Below are 9,883 nucleotides of genomic sequence, written 5' to 3'. Positions count from 1 at the left end.
GAGCACCTGTTGAATCCATGAAAAGTCCAAAGATAGCCATCAAGGACCAAAGTCTTAATTGGCTGATCAGGTACATTGATGGAGAAGCATGAGTCTTGGTGTCAGAGGCCTATGCTTGTGTTTCCATGTCAACAGGATGTATGGGTTTAATCAAGTGCTGTTGTAAACCAGTTTTCTTAACTCTACAATGGTACCAACACCTACCTCCAAAGCCTCCTGTGGGTTGGGAAGATTAGGTGAATGTGAAAGAGTTTTCTTTCACGTGCTGTGATGAGGATGAGGAAGAGGGTGTGGATGACAAGGTGTTTGCAGGGTGCAGGTGCTGTGCTAAACAATTTAAATACATTATTTCAATTAATCTTCACCAATGTATTTATGACTTCGATTCTATCGGAGTCTTCATTTCACAGATGAGGTTCAGAGAGGGGATAAATTTTTGTCAGGGTCACATAAGCTATTTAACTGTGGAACTGACAAGAGAACTCAGATCTTCTAGCTCCATAACTAATACTCAGCTATCAGGCTGTATCACTGATCAAAACACCTTTGTCTTTGGAAAGTACTTTTATTAGAAGGTCGGTGTTCCTGGGTTAAAGACCCTGGAGAGAGCCCGGGTCTGTAACTTATTGCGTGTCTGACACTGGATAAGTCCCAGTCACCTGTTTGTGAAGAGGTTGAATTCTAGCCTCCCTCAGATCATTTAGGTCATTCTCTTTAGGTCATTTGACATCTTATGGTTTTTGTCCTAGTTGATATTCTAGATATAGTCTATCAGGTGATTAAGAATCCATGTCACTCTGGCTTTATGCCAAGGAACGAAGCAACTACAGATACCAGGGAAGTTGAAGAGGAAGGTCTCCAGGGACTATAAAGGTAGAGAAAGCTTTTTGTGGAGGATGGTCCTGAACCATTTACTTTTTTCCTCCACAGTCACTGTATTTACAAATATTAAATTTTTATGTAACTAAATGTGGTGGCATGGCCTGGCAAAAGTGGGCAATTGCAGTCCCTTCAGTAGAGAAGAGGAATCCCATACGCCCCAGACTGAGTCAGGCAGGAAGACAAAATTGGCAGCCGCAGACTTCCTGCAGGACCACCCCAGGACAGGGACAGCATTTTGTCATCAGCTATGACTTAACTGGAAATTGTAGTCAAAATCTCAAAAGTAGCTTGGAGTTGAGTCTTCTTTCCTTCATGAGGCCTGTGGGTGCTTTGTACAACCACACCATCCTTGTCGTTGTGGGAATAATCACACAAGGCAGTGATTCTTTGCTGTGGGTGATTCTGTTCCCAATGAGTAATGGAAATATCTGAAGAGACTGGATGTCATGATTTGGCAGAGGTGTAGGGGCGGCTTTCTACTGACACAGAGTGGGTAGAGGTCAGGAATGTTACTCAACATCCTACAATGCTCAGGACAGCTCCACTCCTATATCCCAACCCAACAGTAGAGAATTACCTGGCCCAAGGGGTCAATAGTGCAGAGGCTGAGAAAGTGTGATACAAGGGAATGGGAATTACAGAAAATGTTCTCCTTCCCTCTCCAACACCAAAGGGGATAGAGGTACTGGGCCAGCTTATGGGAGGTTTTGGGGAAGTGTTGGGAAAGCTTTAAAATGAATATGAGGTTGATTTTTCATGACTTTTTATTTTAAAATAGTTTAAGACTCACAACAGTTGCAAAAATTATAGCACAGAGTTACCATGTACCTTCCACCTTGTTTTTCCCACTGTAGATAATGTTATGTAGCCACAGTCCATAGTCAGAACCAGAACATTGGCAATGGTACAATACTGTTAACTCAGATAAAGACATTAATTGGATTTCACCAGTATTTACATGAACTCTTTTTGTTTCTTTGTTTTGGTTTGGTATAATTCTGTAATATTGTATCACATGTGCAGACTCAGGTAACCATCATCATAATCAAGATAGATAATTATTCTATTGCAAGAAAACTCCTTCGTGTTACCTGGTAATAATCGCCGTCTTCCTTCAGCACTAATCTCTGATAACCACTGGTTGGTTTCCATCACTATAATTTTGTTACTTCAATAATGTCATGCAAATGGAATCATATGGTATATGGCCCTTCTTTTTACTTAGCATAATGCTCTTGAATGTCTTCCAAGTTTCTTGCATGTATCACTTATTCCTTCTTACTGATGAAGAATATTCCTTTGCATTGATATACCACGGTTTCTTTACCCCTTTACTTATTGAAGGGCATCTTGTTGTTACCAGTTTGGAGCTCTATTTAATAATGCTAGCATGAAATTTGTGTTAAGTTTTTTGTGTGAACATCAGCTTTTATACCCAGGAGCACAAGTTCTGTATCATTCATATAATAAGTGTATATTTGCCTTTATAAGTAACTACTAAACTGTTTTGGATTTGGATCTGTGCCATTTTAAATTCCCTTCAGCAATGTGCATGAGAGCCATTTATGAGACTGAAGTTTTAAAATGGAAAGTACTATATCTTTAGAACGGTAAGGAGACTGTTAATACCTACAATGATTGCACAGCTAAGGCATAGGACTGCAATCATATTAATGGAGCTCACTGCCCACCTAAAAAAGGGAGGGTCCAAAGAGCAGAGGAGGTGACAGTTATTAAAAAAAAAAACAAAACCTACAAGCTTCATCTTTGTATCTCAGCAGATAGATACTCCTCCATCAAACATTATGTCAGGAAATATTATTTTCTCTGAAAGTCGATTTCTGTTTCCAGGGCTTGTCTCTCAGCACATAGGTAACTGCCACTTGAAGCTACTGATCACCATGTGAGATAAATACATCCCAGCCACGTATAAAGAATCTGACTTCTCAGTGAGTCTTGTTGACCTTAAATGAAAAATTAGTGCTTTTAGTGAACCGGGAAGCAATGTAGCTGCCAATTCATGTTGTGGGTATATTATTAAAACTACTTAATCTCTCTAACAGACCACAAGTGGTAGCAAATGACAATTTCTACATTTCGCTCTTATGCAATTTGATAATGTATATAAATCACTTAATGCCTGAGACTTAGTGAAAACTTAAACATTTACTATTCGTGGCATGTAAGTGGGTGGGATAAAAGAGACAGAAGTTTTAATTCCTGGTGATGGATAATGCATTACTATTAAAAGAAATGTTAGGATATGGTTCAAATATTTTTGAGGCAGATTGAGTTTTTTAAAAAATTAATATTTATTTATTTTTGAGAGCAAGAGAGAGGCAGAGTGCAAGCAGGGGAGGGTTAGAGAGAGAGGGAGACACAAAGTCTGAAGCATGCTCCAGGCTCTGAGCTGTCAGCACAGAGCCCAATGCAGGGCTCAAACTCACAGACTATGAGATCAGGACCTGAGATGAAGCTGGATGCTCAACCGACTGACCTACCCATTTTTTGAGTCATTTTGATTAATGCATTATAAGAAATGATGTTTAAGAGATATCTTCCTGAAAACCTACAAGAAAAGAGACAAGCCCTCTTTCTTTAATATCTGCTCTGGTTCAGGCATTGTGTGCTGTGTCAACAGAAATGAATCCACGAGCATCCCATGAACACCTGCTAGAAACTCAGCACTGCCCCAAATTCTGGGAAAGGGTGTAGTCATCAGCCAGTGAATCTGCTAGTAAAATGGAAACTTCTCGAAAGTAATCTAGCACCAGATTTGTGACAATATGTATCCAGAGTCTTAGAAAAGTTTTCATACATTCCTTCACCTTTGCTATTATTAAACTTTTAATAAAAATGATAAGCCTAAATTCTCAAAATCAGTTTGATAGTGGTTGTCAATAACTATAAAGATAATTATATTTTTAGTTGTCAAGAACTATAATGATAGACCCTGTATTTCCCATCCAAGGCATGTTTCCTTCAGAATTAATTCACATAAATACTTATAGAAAGAGATTTTGTTCTTAGATTTGTTGAATTGTATGCAATAGCTCTCTGAAACACCCCTAATCTGTCTTGATCCCCCATTTTCTGGATCTCAGTTACTCCCACATCTATCTATCTTTCTTTCTTTCTTTCTTTCTTTCTTTCTTTCTTTCTTTCTTTCTTTCTTTCTTTCTTTCTTTCCCTCTCTCTCTCTCTCTCTCTTTCTTTCTTTCTTTCTTTCTTTCTTTCTTTCTTTCTTTCTTTCTTTCTGTGTATAAGTCTTTCAATAGAAAAACACACGTGTAACAGTGCACACATCTCTCACAATCCAGATGGTCCTGGGCTTCAGTTCTTCACTTTGCGGGGTGGCCCGTACACACTCACCAGCACTGTGTTGTCTCTTTCTTATGGCTTTAGGGTCAACTGCTCCTGGGGCTTCACTTTCTCCTGCTGCATCTTTTTCACTCAGAGGTAAACATGACCTCAGCAGAGGGTCTGGTGTCAATGTAGTTGGCCTTGATGGAAATCACAAACTGTCCTCCAAATTACCTGAAAGTTTCACCTCCACCACCTACCTAACTGAATATATTCTTAATTTTTTGAACTCATATGGAATCTAGCTCCAGACCCCAAATGTTAGCAAGAATGACTCAAATCAAGCATTGTTAGTGCGACATCTTGTACACATGGAACAAGAGCCTCAGGGTTTACTTTGTACTGAGGGAAATGAAACAATAGTGGATGCCCCTTCTTCACGTATAGCAACACCCTCATTACTGTTGATCTTTCTGTTGCACAAAATTATTTTTAGCATCAGTATTTATTGATTCTTCCACTGTGCCATGCATTGAGCTAAATGCATTTTCTTACTCACCATAACAAACTCCTAAGAAAGGTGGCCAGTACCCTCATTTCTCACATGCCTGTGTAACTCAGAAGTCATGTACATTCTCTGATAATCAGCTTCCTCCTACGAAGCAAGATGAAATCCCTACTCTGACATTGGATTTTTCTTCCTCTTTACTACATATAAAAATACCAAACAAGAAACTGTAGTAAAGAAGGGAGAAGGATTCCATTGTGTAACTTGGTTCTACTTTTCTGAACTGACCATGTATTTGGGTCATTTACTGGCTGAAAATAACTATTTCTTGTTCAACATACTGTGACCTTCTTGGGACCCATTGGGATCCTGAGAAATTCTCTGGACACATAGATACGTTCAAAATCTTGGAGACTTCCTCATCACTCCAAGATCTTAGTTTCTGAATACAATGTCTCATTAACGTGAATTAAATATCTGCTTTCAGGGCTGGGATAAGTAAAAGTGAGATCAGGACATTTTCATGTCAGGAAGTAAAGAGTTCCAACAAAGTTGGTGAGAAAGTATCAAAAGGACAAGAAGTCAGCTTTCCTTAGCCATAATTAGAAAACTTTGCAAAATGAATATGGGTAGGAATCTAATATAAAAATAATTCATGAGTACTTATTCATATAAATAACAAAGATAGATAGATAGATGATAGATAATTTTCTTATACATGCATGAAAGAGATGAAGCGAAAGTGATAACATTTTGACAGTGGGTGGATCTAGATAATATGTATATGAGTGTTAATTTCTCTATTCTTACAACTTTTATTAGGTTTCTGATTTTCAAAAACAGAAATTTGGCAGAGGAATTGAACTAAGTGACTCTGTTCTTAAATGGCTGTGAACTATGGACTTCAAAAACTCTTTGAAAATAAAGGATTTCATCTCTCTTTAAAATCAAGGGCACAATGGTCACTGATCAATACAATCTCACCCTGATCATCCACATTAGTTTTGAAATTTAATGAACTCTCACAGAAGCTGTTGTGTTCCATTTTGTCAGAATGTTAGACTTTGCCACCTTAATTCCTATAAAACGTAAATTATTTTGATATGATGGACAGTATGTAACTCTACTAGTAAGTTCCTAATGCTATGTTCCAAGCTGATATAATAGTGGTGCTGAAAATAAGGGGAAAATACTTGAATTCAAAATTATCAATAAATTTAATTTATACAGTGAAACCTTGGTGTGTGAGCATAATTTCTTCCAGAAACATGCTTGTAATCCAAAGAACTTGTATATTAAAGCAAATTTCCCTATAAGAAACCTTGAGAAACACAATGCTAGTTTTCTTTTCACCTGAAGAGATATACTTTATAAATCTCTGAAAGGTACACAGAAAGGAAGAAAGAAAGCAGAACAGAGAAAAGCAAGATGAGGAAAAGAAGGGGATAGTTCAAGATGAAGGAGAAAAGGAAAAGGAGAGAAGAAACATCAAGGCAATAGCTGTGGGATGGCATCTGCTTTAATAAATCAGCGTGTTACAATAACAGCTGCCCACAAACTTGAACCCACACATGCACAGGGGGAGTAGGTAGGAAGGCAGTGTTAGTACCTACAATTGTGGTTGCTGCCTCCTGGAGGCCAAATGACATTACAGGAGGTTCAGCAAACCTGGGGACCATGTCCAAACAGCTCACAAAACCACATAGTAAACTTAGATTCTTCCAACATTGAAATGAGACTGCATTGGATATTCCTGAGCAGAAAAGAAAGTTGACGGGAAGTGTTAAATAAAACTGTGGTGACCAGTATGTGAAGCCACTTGAAGCACGACCACCAAGGCACATGTTTACTCTTCTATATTAGAAAGTAGATGCAAACTATCTCCAACTTCATCACCAGTTTTGAACTTTGTAACCCCTGGTGCGGTATTTAATACATCCAATCTCTCTGAATCTGATTTCTCCTGCCTCAGGAAGAGAGCTAACAGCATGTCTCATTCTACGCTGGTAACAAGTAGGTAAACTGAGGTAAATAAACTGATGGATATGTGCAAATGCTTAACAAATGTCTCTTTTTTTCATGTATTCTCTTCACACACAATGTACGTACAGGGAGAGCCAAAAGCCCCTGGGAATCCTGAAAATAAGGCCATTCTCCTGATCATTCATTCATGCATTTATCCATGTGCTGAACAAATACTTCATGAGGATCTAATACTAGGCTGGACTCTATACATAGGGTGATTTAGCATACGTTGCCTATTTAGCTATCTTCCCACTTCCTCTAGGAAAACAAAATTTCTGTATTGATGCTATATCTGGCAATCACAAGTGCTTGTTGAATATTTGCCATGGTTGAACACTATGCTAACTCAGATAAAGAGAATAAGACCAGTGGCTAAAATTATTAGAGAACTTATACAGGTCAGGCACTCCCTCCAGCACTATATGCGGGTTAGCACATTGAATCTTCGAAAAAGAAAATATATGAAGTTTCTGTATTATTAGCATCAGACTTACTTTACAAATGGGGAAACAGAGTCATGGAAAAGTTAAGGCATTAGTCCATGCTCATGGCAATAGGAGTAATAGTCCTAGATTTTGAATCCTGGAAGTCTAATTCTACCAAAAACTAAATGCTTAGGTATGGAGGCGGTGGGGAAGTGCATTTCTTTCAGTTGTTTTGATTTCAGCGGCTCTCCAGACAGAGAAAAGGAGACTTTTTCTTTTTTTGTCCGTTCCTTGTCTCCAGATTGTCTAGATGGCAACTGGAAAATAATTCAATTCTCTGTAAATCTTCAATGAATTATGTAAAGGCAAGAAAACCCTAGATGGCAGGAAGAACTTGTGCAAGCTTCTGACAAGTTCCAGGCTGAGAGATGGGGGTGGGGGTGAGGGATGGATTCTGAAAAGCCTTCGTCGATCAATCTAGCCTGCCTGACCCAGGATGGTGTCTTGAGTCTCCCAAGTAACTAAGTGCATACATTCAAATCACTGTAACTGCTACTCTAACTTCATGGAGCAATGATATCAAGAAAGACTCACATTGTATTTAAGGACTCTTGAAAGATCTGGAGGCACGATGCCAGCACATAGAATCTGCTCGATGGATAGATCTGTAAATACATCAATGACTTGCCCTCCCCTGGTAAAAGAGCTAGCATTTAGAAAACTAATTGCGGGATTGACATCCCAGAATCATATTCTTCTAGGAAGTTTGGGGTTAAGTACACCTTCTTATAAGCAGAACCATCTTGAGCATTCCCTCTGAGGTGAGGCATTTACCTCATTTTCCCCAAGGAAGACTCATAGCATGATGAAGAAGATGGTTACTGGGAGTGAACCATACACTTTCTAGGAGGCTGGAACAAGCCCCTCCAAGTTTGGGGAGGATTTGGACACAGCCACATACACCCATATTCTGACAGAGTTGCATCCATTATGAAAAAGAGTGTGTGCTGAGAATTGACTATGCTGTTGGCTGTTGCTAGGGTAAACCTCCAACCAATACTTTCTGAGCCTTCCAGACACCTTGCACATGAGGGAGGAGAAAAGCCATGCCAATTACCTTATTTACAGAGATTCTGGTCACAACTAACAAAGGCTCATGTGTTCTCCCTGTGTGACGAGGCCAGAATAGGAAATCATTTTAACCTGTCCCCTGAACCACAAGAGATCCCTCTGGGGAGGACATGTTGATGCCAGGTGGCCAGCAGCAGGCCTAGGGCTATTTACGCACAAACTGTTCAGAACTCAATCGTTATACCTCCTTGTGAAATGAAGTACGGACACTTGCTCTCTCCTTTCATAGACTGAAAGTTGAAGGGTTGCTGGAACTCATCAGTTTCAACATCTCATATGACAAATGAGGAAACATCTCGTATTGCAGATGAAGAAACAGTCCCATTGAAGGGGCAAGATTTGTGGAAGTTGGGGACCAAGCTGGGACTTGGTCACCACTGTCAGACGGACTTCCTATCTCTACTCCTTACCACCCATTGTTTCTTATCTACTCTATTTTTTGTCTCATATCCTTCTCTCTGTTTGACACTTTCCTTCTCTCCCACTCTCTCTTTATGTCTCTCTCTCTCTTTCTTCTACAGAATTGAGTAAAACAAAAATGGAGTGCACTGGGAGCTAGTGTCTCCTAGCCTGGAACAGAACTCCTAGCCTAGAAAGTCACAGATATTGGGCCCTTTTTGGGAGGTGGAGAAAATGGAATCAAGAAAGACTTACTTCCATAGTCAAGTGCTCCTGGTCTCTTCTCCTGGGCCTTAATAATGATGGTTATTTTAATGACAACATTAATAAAACAAAACAAAACAAAACAAAACAAAACAAAACACAAGTAAAATCGGGGATCCTGGGTGGGTCAGTCAGTTAACCACGACTCTTGATTTCAGCTCAGGTCATGATCTCATAATCATGAGATCAAGCCCTATGTGGGGCTGTGTGATGGGTGTGGAAACCTGCTTGGATTTCTCAGTATTCATTTTACAGATAGGAAAACTAAGACCCAGAGAAGTAAGGTGATTAGCATGGTGCTCTACAGCTAATAGTAGAAAGAAATATGACCCCAGGATCATCTAGCTCCAAAATCATCCTCTTTATTTTTCTTCCTTTGGGTCCTTACTTTTTCTTTAAACTGCTTTTTTCCACTAAATCATTGAGTAGCATTATTCGTTTGTAGAACACCTGGGAAATAGTGTTAAAAATACAAATGGAAACATGTTTCAATGTCACTATAATCCAAACGAATGCCAACACTTTGACATTTTTATTTACAATCAGACACTATTCAGTAAATAGAATTTTTAGACTATTTTTTCACTTTTTATATTGTAAACATGAGCCCATGAAATTAAAAATTCTATAAAAACTTCTTTTTAAATATCTATATAATATTCAACATATACAGAGTTCATCAGCCTTCTTCCTTTTGCTGTACATTTAGGCCATCTCTGATTTTTATCCACTATATACAGTACTAGGATTAAACTCCTAGTGTATGAATCAGCTGAATTATTGATGAGTTACTTAAGACTGATTCCCAAATATGAGAATGGGTGTTTTCTATTATTTCACGTTGCTTCTTTTCCAAAATGAACACCTTCCCCACCACTTCCACTACACTACCCAAGAATCTCTCCTTCTGCCTCATTTCTAAACCACTGAGTCAAGTTATTATGTC

Source organism: Hyaena hyaena, unplaced genomic scaffold, assembly GCF_003009895.1.
Source record: "Hyaena hyaena isolate Hyena2069 unplaced genomic scaffold, ASM300989v1 scaffold_2387, whole genome shotgun sequence".
Lineage (NCBI taxonomy): Eukaryota > Metazoa > Chordata > Mammalia > Carnivora > Hyaenidae > Hyaena > Hyaena hyaena.
The sequence above is the reverse complement of the archived record's forward strand: the minus strand, read 5'-3'. Positions refer to the sequence as shown.